Source organism: Fukomys damarensis, unplaced genomic scaffold, assembly GCF_012274545.1.
Source record: "Fukomys damarensis isolate Sample0158 unplaced genomic scaffold, DMR_v1.0_HiC HiC_scaffold_9, whole genome shotgun sequence".
Classification (NCBI taxonomy): domain Eukaryota; kingdom Metazoa; phylum Chordata; class Mammalia; order Rodentia; family Bathyergidae; genus Fukomys; species Fukomys damarensis.
The window spans coordinates 46029655-46046748 of NW_022900921.1; the positions used below are offsets into that span (position 1 = coordinate 46029655).

Sequence of the window (17094 nt, forward strand, 5' to 3'; positions counted from 1 at the left end):
CTAAGGGATTTATTTAAATATGACACAAGCTAGCTCTTTGGAAAATCAGAAGTCTGCACCAGAAAGTAGGTAGGAAATGCCAGTCCATTCTCTTTTGTGGTTTTAGATAAAATGCAACAACACATGCAAATAGAAATTTTAACAGAATGCTAATATTCTTATCAAGTTACAGACCAAATAGATCTTTAAGATACAAGCATGTTAAAATTCCCCCAAACCATGAGGATACCGTAATCATCATTCCTACAGCACTCGCTTGACTAAAAATCTAATACCTGCGGTGGTTTTGTAAATCTGGCGATTATGTTGAAAGGATGCTTTTTGCATGCTGTGACTGTCTTATTTACTTAAGGATAGATTAAGTGAGAGTTAAAGATAAGCAACAAGCAGCTTTGTTATTTTTATAATACTCATTTTTAAAGCTCATGTAGGTTTGAAGCAAAGGGGGTTTGTTATCTCTGGAAATAGCAGACCACTATGCAGACACAAAAGAGCATAATTGTTTCTTCTAGAATTACACAGCTAGATGAATAAGAAAAACTAAAAGTGCTTATGTTTCTTAATTTCTCTATGCCTGGAAAAGTTCTTCTGGTGAAAGTCTCATCGAATCATTTAACTTGTAATTTAAAGGGTTTCTATCATTTTGCTTCCTCAAGGACCTCTCTACTTTTGAGAATGTGCAAACAGTCTGATCTTAAGAAGACACTTTTCGTGAACGTAAATACTAATTTATTTCCTGCAACCACATATAGTAAAACTGAGAGGACGCTTTGGAATTGTAGCACTGAGGACAAGACCTACAGATTGGGTCCTGCAGAGTGACAGCTGCTTGCCCTGGGGGACAGAAAAAAACGTGTCCCTCCTCACAACCCAGCCGTGATGTTGCTAAGGTACATTTTGCTTGTTCTAAGGAAGTATATTTTATATGCATTTCTTTAGCTATGTTTATGAATAAAATTTAAAAGGTAGGGTTTCATGAGATAAAAAAACAGAGTAAAAGAATAAGTAAGGTAGATCTCATAACATTGTAGTGTTACTACGTGTAAAATATTCTTTGCGTTAAGTCTCAGGTATATCTGTCCTGCTACAATCTCTATCACCCTCACTTGTCTGAAAGCAGAGAGATTCTGGGAGATAAGAGAAGAAACCCCACTTTCAGTAATACTCTTTAATATCCTTGAGCCATAAAAGAAAGCAAAACACTAATAAGTTCTTGGAGATATTTGCAATCAAGAAATAAAATGTAGAATTTTCTACTTTTAAAATCAATATTTGAGGATTTTTGGTTTTAGATTTTGTGTATAACAAAACTAGAAAAAAATTGGTTAATAAAACCTGGCCCTCATTAGCTTTTGAAAAATTATTTCAACAGCAGGTTTCTTTGTTTGTTCATATTTCAAGTTGATTCTGACTCACAGGATTCATTAATTTGGTAACCCAGAAACACAACCATAGATTATGAATTAGATTTTAAACAATTATTTTAATGATTTAATATTCCGTATTTCATATAACTTAAACTGATTATGCTATGTATTACATTAAAGGGGAAGATTTTATAAAAATCACATGCATGACATTAATTCTCATCTTTAAGTTTATAAATTTCCTGAACAGAGTCTATCTTGAGAAACCAATAGTGTTGATTTAAAGAAAATTTTTCTCCTTATGGTGTTAGCACTTATTTAAATGACAACTTTCAATAGATTTTCACTTAAATTATAACTCATAACAACTGATGAACCTATTTAATGACATGTATAGGGTTTCTGAATTCCCCTGGCTAATACCAGTACCTTACCTACAATGAGGACTTCACCACTGAGGGAATGTGTGCTCCTTTGCCACACCATGTGAAATACTATAATTGGAATCCATTCTACATTCAAATAGATAAATTATTAATACTCTCTGCTGCCATTAAACAAGCATCACATTTGCAGCATTGAAATTCTGATTTGTCAAGTACTGGGGGCTGCAACTATATTAAACAATGTGTCTACGTGGGGGGAAAATATTCCTTAGAAGGGGTATCTTAATCAGTTTCATGCTGAGCAAAAAAAATTGCAAACTATGCATTAAAAGATTTACTAAAAGTTATTTTTGCCAGATCTACTGCATTCTAATTCACTGCTTGCCTTTAGCCTTTCATGATAATATACGTAATCTTCCAGCCACATTCATGAGCAAAGTTGGATGTGGATTTTCACTTGTGGAGTTACATTACAATGGGCAGATTTAAGGCCTTATAAAATGGGTTTTGGATTTGTTACCGAGGTACCACAGCCCTCAGATACAGGCAGATAGGTTTTCCAACACATGGCAACCACCTTATTATAAAACAAAACAGTGTTAAGTCAAAGTACCTGATTATGATTCGCGATGGCCATGCAGCTCTGATAGCCAGGCTTATATTTAATACCTCAGAAACAATATCATTTATTTTTCTGTCTTCTCTTATCCCTAAGTTATTGGGTTTGTAGGCTTAGAAACCTTAAGCAAAAGGATAAAATACAAATTATAGAAAACACTGGAGTATGGAGAAATCAAATTACATTCTCCACGATCCCGACAAGGATGGTTCTCATTCCTCTTGTGTAGCCTGGGAGAATCCCTGGCACCAGAGAGCTTTGAGGGGGATAACTAGCCTTTGGGGTACAAGGAGAGAATTCATATCCGATAAGGAATAGCCAATTACACCAAGGGGTTAATTTTCAGGTTTGAAATAATAATCTAAATATATATATTTTTAAAACTACAAAACCTATTATTGAGAGTAGTAAAATAATTTTTTTTCAAAAGAGCATCATTAGTGGTATAGGAGAAGGTACATTTTATTCTTTGAGTAGTAGACAATCCAGATTTTTAGCTATTGCTTTAAGTTTCAAATTCATTATGAAATTATGGAATTTTGGAAGTTGTTCAGGACTTGCACATAAAGAAAAATATTTTCACCGTCAACAGAATAGAAGGCAAATTCCTGTGTAACATCAGGTTCTAATAAATCAGGTCTTTGTGGAAATTGCAATGGATGTCAAAAAAAAAAGAAGAAGAAGAAAAAAAAAAGAACCCAGAAAACACCGTTAGTGGATAGATGTGCGTAGTTGAGTGCAATCATAGTAGCTAGTTAGTTAATTTATAGCCAATCAGAGTTAAAATCACACAGACTTGTCTCCGACCTCTACTTCTATGCCCTCCTCTCTTATTAACAGGCCTTAATTCCAGTACTGACAGCCCCAAGCCTCCAACTCTAATGAACTGTCTGCTCTGTGCAGAAAGCTAGTGGTAACATAGGATGTTACAATAATGATAATCTTTAGTATTTTTAGCTTGTCAGAACTTGCACAGCTAACAACAACCAGTCTTTTACTAAAACTCTACCTCATCAAACTAACTTAATTAGCAATTCAACTCCTTATTTTTGTTTTGGATTCCCCTCTGGCTACTAATTAAAGCTTAATCGAAACCGCTGAACTGAGGTTGTAAAGAATTCATTAATATTAAAATTAGCCCCAACAATTTTTTGGGGGCTGGTACAATTTGTATTTGTTACTGTCAGGGGTTTGAAACTCAGTTGAATTGTTAAAAAAGCCACATTAGAAATTCTCAGTCTGCCATACATATGAGCTACGTGCATGGGACAAATGTCAATAGTTACACAAACAGATCATTTTTGACCAGGCAAACTTAGTCCACTTGGGTCATTTTGAAATACATGAAGCCAAAATATTACTTAGAATTCTTTTTTTTCTGCAGTTGTTCACATTGCTTTATCCTTCTAAGTGGTTTCATATTTTGGATAAAAGAGAAGAGAAAGGGCTCTGGAAAAAATTTCAAGGATTGATTTTTATGTATTATCTTGACAAGATTAATATGTTTGAAAAACGAACAGATTTAGCTCTTCACTTTGATTTTTCCATTTTTGGAACATCAAAGATTATTCTAACAGCAGTACTGGTCATTCTGAAAAGTAAAATCAAATGAATGCAAAACCCAAGTGTAGGACACACTCTTTCTGAAGAAAAAGAAAGAAAGAAAGAAAGAAATCTGATCTTTTATCAGGAATTGTTGAAAAGGAAATGTAAAACATTTTTCTATAGTAAAATGATCATGTTGGTGTAAGCCCTTAGTTCTTCTCCAGATTTCTTTTGATGGTTTAAGTAGCAAGCTTAAAACTATTAGAGTTTTTAAAGCTCACATTTAAAAAATCATTTATTAAAGATTTGGATATTTGTAAATATGCTCAATTTCAGTGAGACCACATTTTATTTTCCAGCATCTGACATGGAAATGTAACTTAGAAATGCTTTTCTTTTTAGTGAAGAGGAAATGATTTTCATAAATCAAAACCTCTTTTCATTTTAATTTTTGATATTTTAATAATTTTGTGAAAACATGTATATTTATTTCACCCTTTAGGAAAATTCCAAGTATGCAGGAAACAAACTTGTTGGCACTAAAATATACAGCAACTAATACTACTTAGCATATCTTATTAAACCTGAAAATTAAAATGTGTTTCTAAAATGCAAAACTTTATCAAAATATACATGGAAATTACACTCACATCTATGTTTCATTTAGATAACATTTATGACAAAATAATCATGTACACAATTTAAATAAATATATATCCATTTCTAAGCCCATGGATTAAATCAACAATGGCATAGAAAGCACACAATTTTAAATCTTGGTGACAATTTCCATGAAGTTATTTAAATACATTTTGACTTCTGACAAGAGGATGTAATTTATAAAACAGAACATGCCTATCAGTGGAACCTAAATTAGCATAATGAGGATACTTTCATTTCTGCAAGTACAGTTTTTGACATCCTCATGTTGAGCTCTGAGAAGAAAACAGCGTAAAAAGGTCAACATACATAAGTAGAAAATTATTAACAAAATACCTGAAAACTTTATCTGATTTGAGTACGCAAAATATATTTTGCCTTAAAAAAAAGAAAACAATTCTTCCTCAAGCTGATAAAAAATATTCCTTCAATGCAGAGAAGTGTCATACAGTGTCATGCAGTGTACTAACACACCAGAGCAGTTCTGGGGTTATCATCGCATGACAAGAAATACTGGGTGACGTTAATGTTATGCAGGTTTTATCAGTGTTTTCAGTTAATTTCTTATTGTGTTTCATATAAATAATGCTGCAATCATAAATGTAACCTTTTAAAATTGTCTTAGAAATTTCTAGTTCAAGTGAAATGATGCTGGTTGTTAGTGGAATGATTTGGTTTATATGCAGAAACATATAACACATTATTAAGAGATACTTTGTAAGCTTAAGTGACAGCAAAATTGCATAAACCACAGAAAATATTATAGCATTAAATTCCAACATGGTCAAGAAACAACAAATGAAGCCACAACTTCTTTGTACAAAATTATGTTTAAAAGTGGCAGTTAAATAAGAAAAATAATAGCAAATATATTTGAGGATTAAGTTATGAATAATTATGAATAACTTTAATTGCAGGAAAACGGTATTTCCCAGATACACCCCTGGAAGCATTATTGATATTTTTGAGATACATCTAAATTTGATGTTCTGAAGAAACTAAGAAATCATGGGACTCTATGGGATCAGATAAACACCATTGTCATTTTTAAAAACCAGACTTAAGTGCTGATTCTCAACAGAAACATCTGTGAAGGAAAATTTCCTGACACGTTGTGATGTGTCTTTTTACCAAGAAATTCCCATATTATGTCATAGAGTTTATCATGGTTTCCTAGTATCCTTCAGGAATGAAAAGCTGATGAAAATATGGCATAAAAGTGGTAGGATTTCAAGATCAAACATAACTGATGACCCAGATGTTACTGTATTTTAACTTTATTGTTTTAACTATACCATGGCCTTTAGCCTTCTTGCTAGGTCTATATTCCTTCTACTTATTTGTTATCTTAAATTAGGGTATTTCTGTCTAAACAGTGAAGAACATCTTTATCAGGGCTACATAAAACTTGCATGTTATACATGATTCCAAGTAAACATTTTATTATTTAATATATCAGTCTTTGTATTTTATGCTGATATTTCCTCCCTAGTGTATATGTCACAATCGCTGAAATTTTAATTTTAACAGAGCTACACAAATATGTGATTTCAACTTTCAATATAGCTTTGATTTTAGAAAGCATCAAAAATCTTTCTAGGATGTTTAAGACAGCATACAGTAATGACAGACAAAGGAATATATATACTCAGCAATGACATATTCATCTATTATCTTCTCATCTATACATTCATAGTCTGGAAAGTACTTTTGCAAATCTTAGTAACAAAGAAGACATCTCACATCTGATGTATATAAATTATATATATAATATATACATATATATGCCAAAAGCTGCTTAATTTTTCTCTATAGGGAATTAGTGATAAAGGGGTGAAAGATCTCTTTCTATGAAACTAATAAACATACTCTTTAAAGATTTTGATCAGGAAAATAAAAATGGTTTTCTGAACACTTGAATAATGACACTGTAATGTAGAGATACCATCAGAAGAAAAAATTGGCTTCTGCATGTAAAATGTGACCATCTCTTTATATCATAATTTTCCAGAAGGAAAGAGTGGGCAGAATGGGTAGGATGGGGACAGGGGGTGAGAACACAGAAGTCCCTTGGTGCCTGAGTGAGAACCACTTCGAATGGTTTCTTAGAAACATAATTTGAAGTGTCTTCTTGTAAGCATACTATACCCTTCAAAACCCAGTGTTGGAAAGTCACCAGTTAGGAAACATTTCTGGGGAAAGTAGAAGGGTGGTTGCCAGGAACGTGGACAAAAAAGGGAACAGAGTTAGTGCTCAATGTCGAGAGTTTCAGTTTTCCAAAATTAAAGAGATCTGTGGCTGCATGGTGGTGTAGCCATTCCAACCATGCAGATGTCCTCAATCACAATGAAATTTCACTTGAAAAAGATTTAGATGGAAAATTTCATGTTTTCTGTATTTTGATGCAATTTAAAATGTGAATAGTTTTTAAAAAGAGAGAGGAAAGCTATTATTTAAAAGCAATGTGGCTTATGTAGTGGAACCAGGACCCATGTAAACAGCAGCATCTCCAACAGCTGCGGCTGGAGGTGGGTTCTGTGTTCTAGGGATGATGATGCGGTCTGTGAGCTGTGTGTTACACTTCACCTGGAATCTGCAATCTTCCCAGGATGCAAGGACCCTATTGGACATTAGCAGAAAGAACAGAGGGGCTGGAGCAGCAGGAGTGGGAGATGTAACCCTTTTCTTGGCCGATGGCAGGGGATTCTCATGTTCTAAAGTAATATCCAGAATTGTTGAGACCTTAAAAAGACAATAAAAACTGAGATCACCAGACATAGCAGAAATGCAGTTAAAGAAGCAACTGTAAATATTGGAATTTGAAGGAATGCTGCAGTAGGAATAAAAACTCTTTTAAATATTCAAGTATAGGTGATTATTTACATTCAGAATGCAAAAAGAGAATAAGATAGCAGGACCAGGACTTCCAGAGAAGAAAGAAACAAAACTAATGAGAAAAAAAAAAGGCAGTGAGGTAGCTGTAGGGTTAATAAACTCTCTAGTGTCATGATTTGATAATATCCAAATTTCCCTGGATGAAATCTGTGATTTGCAGGATAAACACTGCGTCCTTGCAGTAGTTTGTACAGAGCAGATCATTCTTATTTCTATATCACATGTTTGGCTGTTTGAAATTCTACAGAGCCTGATTTAAAAACCTTTCTCAGGTCATTCAAAATATGTGCCTCAATTTTATCAGACCAAAATGAAGCAACCCAGTTGAGTAAAATATGTCCCTTCTGTGATCAGTTCAACAAGACTTAGCCCGTTCTTGGCATTTTACACATTACACAAACATTCAAGAGAAGCCAATGATTTGTTGTCAAAGATTAGAAGTCAAAGACTGATAGCCAGAATGTATAACAATTAGGAAGTTAACTTAATGGAATAATTAAGAAGATCAATTCTACAAATTTTCAAATGATTTGTGAATGGATTTTTAAATGGGCATTGTAACTTATATGCATTTTTGTCCCTATAATTATAAAACATGCACAAAATTGTTAAGCAAGGCTTTGCCTAATACCCCTACACACTCACTTTTTATTCGTGTATATATAATTCTGCTTGGAGTGTTCACCTCTGTCTGCTAAAGGATTACAAATAGCCCTCCTTATAGCTAGAATGCCTAAACACAGTACTATATTTTTGTTTGAAATTCAGTCTTGAAGTGAATACTTTTAGCTCTGTTTTGTACATCTAGTAGGACTTTAATAATACTTTCATTTATGGATTTGAAAGTATACTCTTCATTTTCAAAAAGTAAAAATTGTAACTGATTCTTTAACTCATTGCATTTTGATGTAATGTTGAAAATATGGATTTCTTTTATGGAAATCTTCAGAATACACTAAATTATTCCTAATGAGCCTTTTTCAAAAAGCACTAAATTATAATAATATTAAAGCAATGAACATATTTTTCTCCTTTAATTTCAAGGATATATGGATTTCAAACCTAGTTTAATAGTAAATATATAGGTCTGTGCCAATTACATTAAATTTAAAATTATCTTGCAGATTTTCATATTTCTTTTTATCTTTAAATTGACAAGGATGCACATCTTTCTTGCTCATCATATATAATTATGGACAAAAAGTTCTGAATAGTTTAAAGAATTAAATGCTAAAAGTTTGTTTCTAAATATGTAAATAAATATATCAGTAGTCACTTAATTTTTCCACTTAAATTAGTTGACAATGTACCAAATAGATCAGCCACATTGTTGTAAAGATTAATGATTTAAAATATTGATCATACATGATGCTTATTACAAAATGCCATCGTTTCTGTCAAAATTTATAAGAATTGTTATTTTAGTCAGTTTAATAGAAAAAGAGGTGTAAACCATGAAAAGAGGGGAAGACAAGGGATAAACAGAGGATATATTAATTAAGTGGTCTATAAACTACAATAGCTGTGAATAAGATTGTCAAATCTGTTTTAGTGTAATGATTTTCCAGTTGAAAAATATTTTTGTATTTAAATTGATATGTTCACTTCAACAATCTTTATTGAAAATTGTATTTCAGTGTTAAAATTAAAAAAAAGAATTGCTGTTTTAATTCTATGAATTGGTTCCTAGTTAATACATCAGTGGCAACTAATTATTATTAATGAATTATTGGTTATAAAATGCAATGCAAGCCATTACTTCTTAATCCTTTCACATATTCAGAGGACAAATACTGGTGATTTATGATTTATATCAGATGGTTTAAGTCTTTGTTTTCAATCTTGTCTACTACATTTTTTAGAAATAGCCACTATATTCAGTTACAATAAATACAAACAGGAGGAACGCAGCATTCACACAGCTGAAAGCTAAGGAAAGTATTATGCAGCTACTAATTCCCAGAGAATAGTATTAAAAGATATGCAAAGAATCCAAGAAATTATTGATCCAAAATGTACAGTGTGTATGTGTGTGTGTGGATGTGGATGTGGGTGTGAGTGTGTGTGCAAATTGTATGGGAGAGTTTCTGGGGTTTGTACCCAGGGCCTTAATATATAAGTCAGTGAGTATTGACTGGGTCTGGGCTCAAACTTATGATCCTCCTGTCTCAGCCTTCCAGAGTGCCCCACCACGCCCAGTTAAATACACTTTAGAAACAATTATTTGAGGGAACCTGTTGAAAACAGATGAGCTTGCTTATAACGTTGCAGGTCATTTCAGCCAAATAAGTGCACATGCTTTGCTAAGACTTCTTACACCGACTCACTGGCAAAACGTTCTGCAAGTTCCTCATTAGGAACACATAGGTGGGCAATTTTAACCCAAGTCCCACCTCATCTGAGTGGCTCAGGGATTGAGTCATGTTTGGTATTTACAGGAGGGCAGTTTTTACTATTGTGGGCTCCAGTGTATCAAATACAAACAAGCACAACAGAAGGCAGAGAAAGAAAGGGATCGGACACCCTTGAGAAGCAACCCCAACCCAAGTGTGCATCACCTGTGTATCAGTAGCTATAGGCACAGAGTGGAGGACACAGCAGGAATAGCTCCTTAGTCAGACACAGGGACAGGTGCTCCAGAGACTCATGAGTCATATTTCTAGGTTTTGTTTCTTATTAGAATATGTGGTGAATTAGAATCATCTATTTTCTTTAATTTTTTTTTTTTTTTCCTTTTTGGTACCAATGATAAAACTTGGGACCTTGTGCTTGGAGGCAGGAGGCAGAACCACAGAGCAAAACCCCCAGCCCTTTCTTTAGCTTTTATTATCTTAAAATTCCCAATGGTTCTAACAAAGCTCACAAATCCAGTGTTCCCAAGAGAAAGAAGAAAAAGTAGAAGAGAGAAGGACCTTAGTTTAGGCCTCTTAAAATGCAATAAGTTCTGTGTTGGCAATGGCAACATCAGGTTGATTAGCAAAACTTTTCTTGGTGGCTAAAGTCGTGCAATGAGAAAAGTATGTGGAAGAGGGATATGGATCAGAGAGAGGGCGAGAAGAGAGGAGAGCAGGGGACTTTTGGAACATTCATGACTATTTATGGTGCAGATGGGCTCAGCATGCTCTGCAGAGCACACCTGTGTGGCCTGCATTTCAGGGAGATCCTAATCATAAGCAGATAAGGGAGAGATGTTCCAGGCCAGCAGGCAGTGCCCTGGCAGCGGGGAGTGCCAAATTCTCAACATTTCCCAGAGAATAATAATATCCACAACTTCTCCAGCGCCTTTCATCTGAGGGAGAAAAAGGAGCAGAGTGGGGATCTGGGAAGGAGGTGCTATCCAGGCTCTGATTCGCAACTACTCACTGGCTTTTCCCTTCTTTGCAGTTTCTATCCCATGTCTGGTCTTGCAGAAAGGCAATCAGAAGAGAAAATCAAACTATTGCATATTGAATTTCCATAAGTGCAACATTTGATTAGAACTCAATTTGCCGACAAGGTAGGATTTCCTAGGACTCCAGCCACAGCATGATACTTAGATCCTAGTGAGTACACGAAGGTACCAGCTTGTGTCCTTGTCAACATCAGGGTCTCCCTTTCCCATGTCCACACAACTATCTTCCCTTCTTTTTCCGCCCAGATCACAGCGATGTCCTTTTAGCTCTTATGGAAGCAGTTCTGAAATGATATTTTGTATTCCTTGCGTTTTGTTGTCCTCCTGTTCAGTTCTGCAGGTTGCATCTTTCTGAAGGCCATCTCCATCTCTTTCATGCTGATGTGCCTTCCCAACCTCTTCTTGGCTGCAGCTTGTCAGGGATAAGCACTTCACCTTAGGCACTGATGGCAGAGACAAACACTTGTGCTCACTCTAACCTAGCATTAAAGGCGAGAAAGCTTTTCATGAATGGATGGAGGTGTGGGTACTTACATATAAAAAATAAAGATGTGTGGTTGATGGGTAGATAGTGCTATATTTGGTTCCAACCTTTGAGTTTTAAGCCCAAGTACAGAGAAAGACTAGCATGTCAATTACATTGCTTTTGACTCTAAGTTTTAGAAAACTACAAGGCGCTTCTATTTCCAGAGGAAGAAAGCCAGGGTTGGGTGACCAGTGTTTCTCAGGGAGTCACCATCCTGAGGGCCAAGGTTCTTCCCAGTACTCTGCTGTGCTTTCTTGAAGGACAATGACCATTATGCACCCGATTTGATCATAATTTGTATTTTTTCTCAATAAAATAGAACATCTTGAATCATTCTAATCTAGATAAGCATTTATCTCAACTTCTATCCTGAGCCCTGGGTGTGCTGTTCTACCCTCAATCCTGAATGTACTATTCCTATCCTGAATCTTGGGTGTGCTGCTCCTATTCTGAATCTTGGTTGTGGGGTGCTCCTATCTTGGCTTACAACCTGAAGGTTATGAGTCTCCCTTTTCCATCAAAGAGTAGATGGATTATTTTTATGCCCCAAAAGCTGTTTTTAATTTTATTTCTTTTATGCCATAAGCCCAGAGTACCTGTCCTTTCCAAGAGCCCTTAATCTCTAGGCTCAAATGACCCAGAACAAGACCTCTTGCCCCCTGGCCATGACAGGACAGGAGGGAATCCCAACAAATATGGGAGTTCAGATCCTTTCCTTACAAAGCCCATTCCTGGTCCTCCCACTTTCAAATTGCTGGCCATATTATCCCCACCCACCTTTACAGCCAGGAAAATTGGGGCAGGCGGTGGTGGGGACTTTTGTCTTTGGAGCAGAACCGGGGTCTACGCCTGGGTTTTTCACTAAGGTCTACATGGGAACAAAACCCAGCCTCATAAGACAGCTCTTCTTTTCTTTCCTGGAGGTATGCCCTACCACAGGCTCTGGGAAGGCCAGAGGCTCCCTGGGAAGGATCCCTGAACTACTGGCCACTTAAGTGCTTGGGGTCACAGTGTCTCCTGGGAAGTCGCAGCCCCCCCCAGCCTCCTCCTCCCCTAGTAGCTCCTACAGCAGAACCCCAATGCAGTCTCACCCTTGGATTCCTTGGTTCTGTGCAGGAGGAACACCCACTGCTGCAGGACCAGGCCCTTTTCAGGCCCCATCAGTGGCCTACAGGCCCTGTCACAGGTGTGGGAGTGTTGCTCCCAGATTTACACCCCATGGTCAGGAAAGTCAAAACACCAGGGTTCCCCCACCCTGCATGTTAAACTTCTATTTTCCTGAGCTCATCTTTTTGTTTTGTTTTGTTTTAGAGTTGCCAGCTGCACTCTTTGGATTCTGTTTCTGCAGGCGCCTCAGATCTCAGGTTGCTAGAGGTGGTGGAATTGGGCCTGGGGATAGGCAGGTGTCCAGAGTACTCTAGCTTCAGAGCTGGTGCCTGCTTCAAAACCCTGACAAGTTTTAATTTTGTCTTATTTTGTTAAAATCAAATATATTTTAATTGATATAAACTCATAAAAATTGTACACACTACAGGGCACCATGCGACATTTTCACATACAGGTTTACATTAGGTTAAGTAAATCTATCTTCTCTTTCTTTTTTAATTTTAATGTTTTTCCTCATTGAGTTTATTGGTACATTTTAGGTATACAGCACAGTTACATTCATCATTAGGATCTTGTACCTTTACATGACAGGTCTTGGTTCTCATTTTTTCCCCATACCCCTTCCCTCCCTTCACCCCCTCCCTTCCCTATTTACAAACACTTTATTTCCATTTTTTCATTTTCTCATATTTTTTCTTTTCCCTTATTACCTTTCTTCTACCCTTCCCACATCCCCTACACCTTTAGCCCTTTTCTTCTTATTTCACATTGTCAATTATATCATTGCAATCTTATGTACCATTATTGTTTTTCACACCAGAGAAATTTTTCCATATTTACACGTGTGACTTATTTATTTTACTTAGGAGTATATCTTTAATATATGTCCATTTTCCTATGAATGACTCTAATTTCTCATTCTTTAAGGCTGAGTACTATTCCATTTTATAGAAAAACCACATCTTCTTTATCCAGTCTCCAACCGATGGGCAAATGGGCTGTTTCCAAGTTTTAGCTATTACGAACTCTGCTGGGTATCTTTCCAAAAGAATTAAAAGAATCATATCACAATGATATATGCACATCTATGTTTATAGCGGCACAATTTGTAATTTTTATTTTTATGAGTCCATATATGTAGTACATAATGATCGGGGTCATTGATAAATGAGCATAACACTCCTTCATTCTTTTTACCTCCTCTTTCCTTCCTTTCCCTCCATTTCGTGGTCTCCTCCATTGCAAAAGATCTGTCTGTTTTCTATTATCTGTCTTGTGTTTTGCTCTTTAAATTATTTATACTTTCAATTTCTTGTGTCATAGTGAATCTTCTGTGTCTGATTTATTTCACTGAATATTGTGGTCTCACGGTGCATTCATTTTCCCACAAATTACTCATTTTTCCTTTACAGCAGAGTAATTCTTCAGATCATTCTTTTTATTTTGAAAAATTCTCAAAATTGCTTCTTCTTTTTCAAATGCACAGTGCCTTAATGTAATCACAACATCAGAATCCCCTTCTTAAAGAACATCATGCAAGATAGGAATAAGATAAAGCCTGACATCCAGTGGTGTTGTTGAACCCCACTTCTGTTTGCTATCCCTCCGTGATTTTCCTGTCTTCCTCTCAGCCTTTACCTCCTGTGCAGTTTCCAAGAAATAGACACAAAATGCCTCTGTTAGAAGTGCGTCTCCCATCTGCCACCCACAGGTGTGGGGCGGGGATTTGACTCTCCTGTTGAGGAAGAGGAAGCCGGAAGTCAAGGTGAATTTCCTAAATGTGGGAAGCTCTCAAATTGCTGCCTCATGGGCCTCAGCACCACGCCTGGGCCACTTCCAGCTCTGCCTGTGTGTTGCACTTGATCATTTTTCACAGATTGGAAGCCCACGTGGGTGGGGAGAGTTTCCAAGAACTGGACTGCTTTTAATCTTTTTCTTTTCCCCATTAAGTTTATTGGTACATTTAAAGCAAACAATAGAGTTACATTTATCATTGGAATCTTGTACCTTTATGTGATGTACCTTGGTTCTTGTTTTTTCCCCATACCCCTGCCCTCCCTTCACCCTCTTCACCCTTACCTCTTCACAAAGACTTTGTTTCCATTTTTTTCCTTTCTTTACATTTTTTCTTTTCCCTTATTTCCTTTCCCCTCCCCTTCCCACTTCCCCTTTAGCCATTTTCTTCCTATTTCACCCTCTCAGTTATACCATTTGAACTTATTTACACTTTTAGTTTTTCACATCAGAGAAATTCAGTATTTACTTGTGTGTCCTATTTATTTCACTTAAGAGTATAGCCTCAATGTGCATCCATTTAGCTATAAGTCTTTCTAGTGTCTCATTCCTTTTGGCTGAGTAGTGCTCCATTTTATAGAAAAACCACATCTTCTTTATCCAATTTCCAGTTGAGGGGCATTTGGGTTGTTTCCAAGTTTTAGCTATTACAATCTGTGCCTCTATAAACATGGGTGCACATATATCGCTGTTGTATGATTCTTTCAATTCTTTTGGAAAGATACCCAGCAGAGGAATAGCTGGGTCAAATGGAAACTCTAGTCCCAGTTCTTTCAGGTATCTGTATATTGATTTCCACAGTGGTTGCACCAGTCTGCACTCCCACCAACAATGGAGAAGGGTTCCTTTCTCCCCACAACCCAGGCAACATTTGCTATTGGTTGATTTCTTGATAACAGCCATTCTTTGTGGGGTGAGGTGGAATCTCAGTGTTGTTTTCATCTGCATCTCTCCAATGACCAGTGATGTGGAACATTTTTTTCATATATTTATTTGCTGCTTTTACTTCTTTGTCTGAGAAATGTCTGCTTTTAATATTTTCAAAAACCCAAGGGGACATCATGTTTTCTTTATAGGGGGACAGTTGGCCAATTATCTTCACAAGTGTCCATGCCAGCCTACACATCCAGGAATGGCCCATCTACCTCTCCAAATTGGAGATGAATTAATGCTTTTATAAGCCATTACATATATGGAATTTAACTTTGAAACAGATGACAGGTAGATAGATTAGGAGAAAATTAATTTTAAAAAGTATTTATTGAAAATTGATCATTTATGTCAGGTTTGCTGATGTAAACCTATAATTAAGAACTTTAAGAACTCCTAGAACTCTGGGAGGCTGAGGCAGGAGGACTGCAAGTTGGAGCCCAGCCTTGCCAACTTAATGACTCAGGGAGACCTTGTCTCAAAAACAGATAAAGCATAGAAAAATAGGGCTGAGGAGGTAGCTCAGTTTAAAGGCCCTGGTTTTGATCCACAGTACCACACATACAGAAAAGATCATTTGCTAAACCTCTGGGATGAAGAAAGACGATATACTATCAAGCAGAAAGAGAAGGAAGTGATTTTGGAGAGATAGCTGCAGGGTGATCAGAGATGGGGGGATCCAGGAAGGAAAGAGCCCTTGACCTGCCTGTACCGAGTCCATGATCAAGGGTTGAGCACTGCCTCCTGGTGTGAGTGTGTGGGTGACTTCACTGCTGTCCAGGGTTTGCTCTCAGTCCTACCAGCCAGTCCTGCCATCTCCAGTCACAGCCAAGCCACCCCTAGATACAGTTTGTGAGGGGACGCTGGGGTGTGCTGTGCAGCAGCCCTGAACCAATAACCCCCATCCAGGGTACCCTAAACCCTCCCTGTGAGCCCCAGGGAAGGTCCCCACACCTCCACCTTCCTTGAGGCTCTGCCAAATGCAAGCAATAGTAGCCAGCCGCTTTGCTACAGAAACTCTGGATAAGAAGCCCTTTACTTGCTCTCCTTTGCTTGGTTGGTCTTCTTTTAACTTCACATTGTTAATGGTATTGATTGTAGACACAGAAGAAGCGGAGGAAGAGGGTGATACAGAACTTTTGGGACTAAAGGAGAGAGAAAGACAAAGGAACCATTGCCTGACCCAGGGGAACACACAAGAAAATCAAGGGCTTTGGACAAACTGAGTCTAAACAAGTGGTCAGTAGAATTTTACAGCATATGTAAAGTTCTTAGATTTTAAGACTTATTTAAGGATTTTTATTGTTTATGGATGTAGGAACTTCACACTTTATCTCACGAATACTCAAAGCAAAGTTATTTGTAGATATTATCTTTCTAATACTTAAAATGAAGATTAAAAAAAACAACAACACAGCAATGGATAAGCGGAGGTCACAGAGTAGACCAAGGTGAGAGTATAGGTTAAGTCAGGCTGATGCCCAGCCCATGTGTTCAGTCATCACCATGTCACTCTGGCTGGCCAAATATGTGGGTGTGAACTTCAGGTGAAGGGAACTGAGTGAAATAGCTGTAGAGTCAGGAATCAAAATTGGAGAAGGACTTTTGTGCCCTATCATTAGCTAACACCATGCTTCCTACCCTGGGGTTAGTGGCCCTCCATGACTTTTTACAGGTCAAATATTATCAACAATGCTAATGGTATCTTTTTAGAATGATATGAAAGGTAGAGCTTCACTTTGTACAGTCCCTTCTCTCATTATCTGTCTCATCTGGTTCCAGGAACCTCTGGATACCAAATCCCTGGGTGCATAATCACTTCTATAAAATGGCCAAATGTTTGCATCTAGCCCAGGAAGAGCTTCCTTTATAAT

The 17094-nt window shown here is 36.8% G+C and overlaps 1 long non-coding RNA gene across 1 annotated transcript; it reads left to right on the forward strand.

Moving 5' to 3' along the window:
• The first annotated feature begins 661 nt into the window (after positions 1–661).
• On the forward strand, positions 662–16453 carry LOC104867352. The gene is made up of 3 exons (XR_781744.1): positions 662–890; positions 10857–10968; positions 16322–16453. It is a non-coding gene; the product is annotated as an uncharacterized LOC104867352 (long non-coding RNA).
• The last annotated feature ends 641 nt before the right edge of the window (positions 16454–17094 follow it).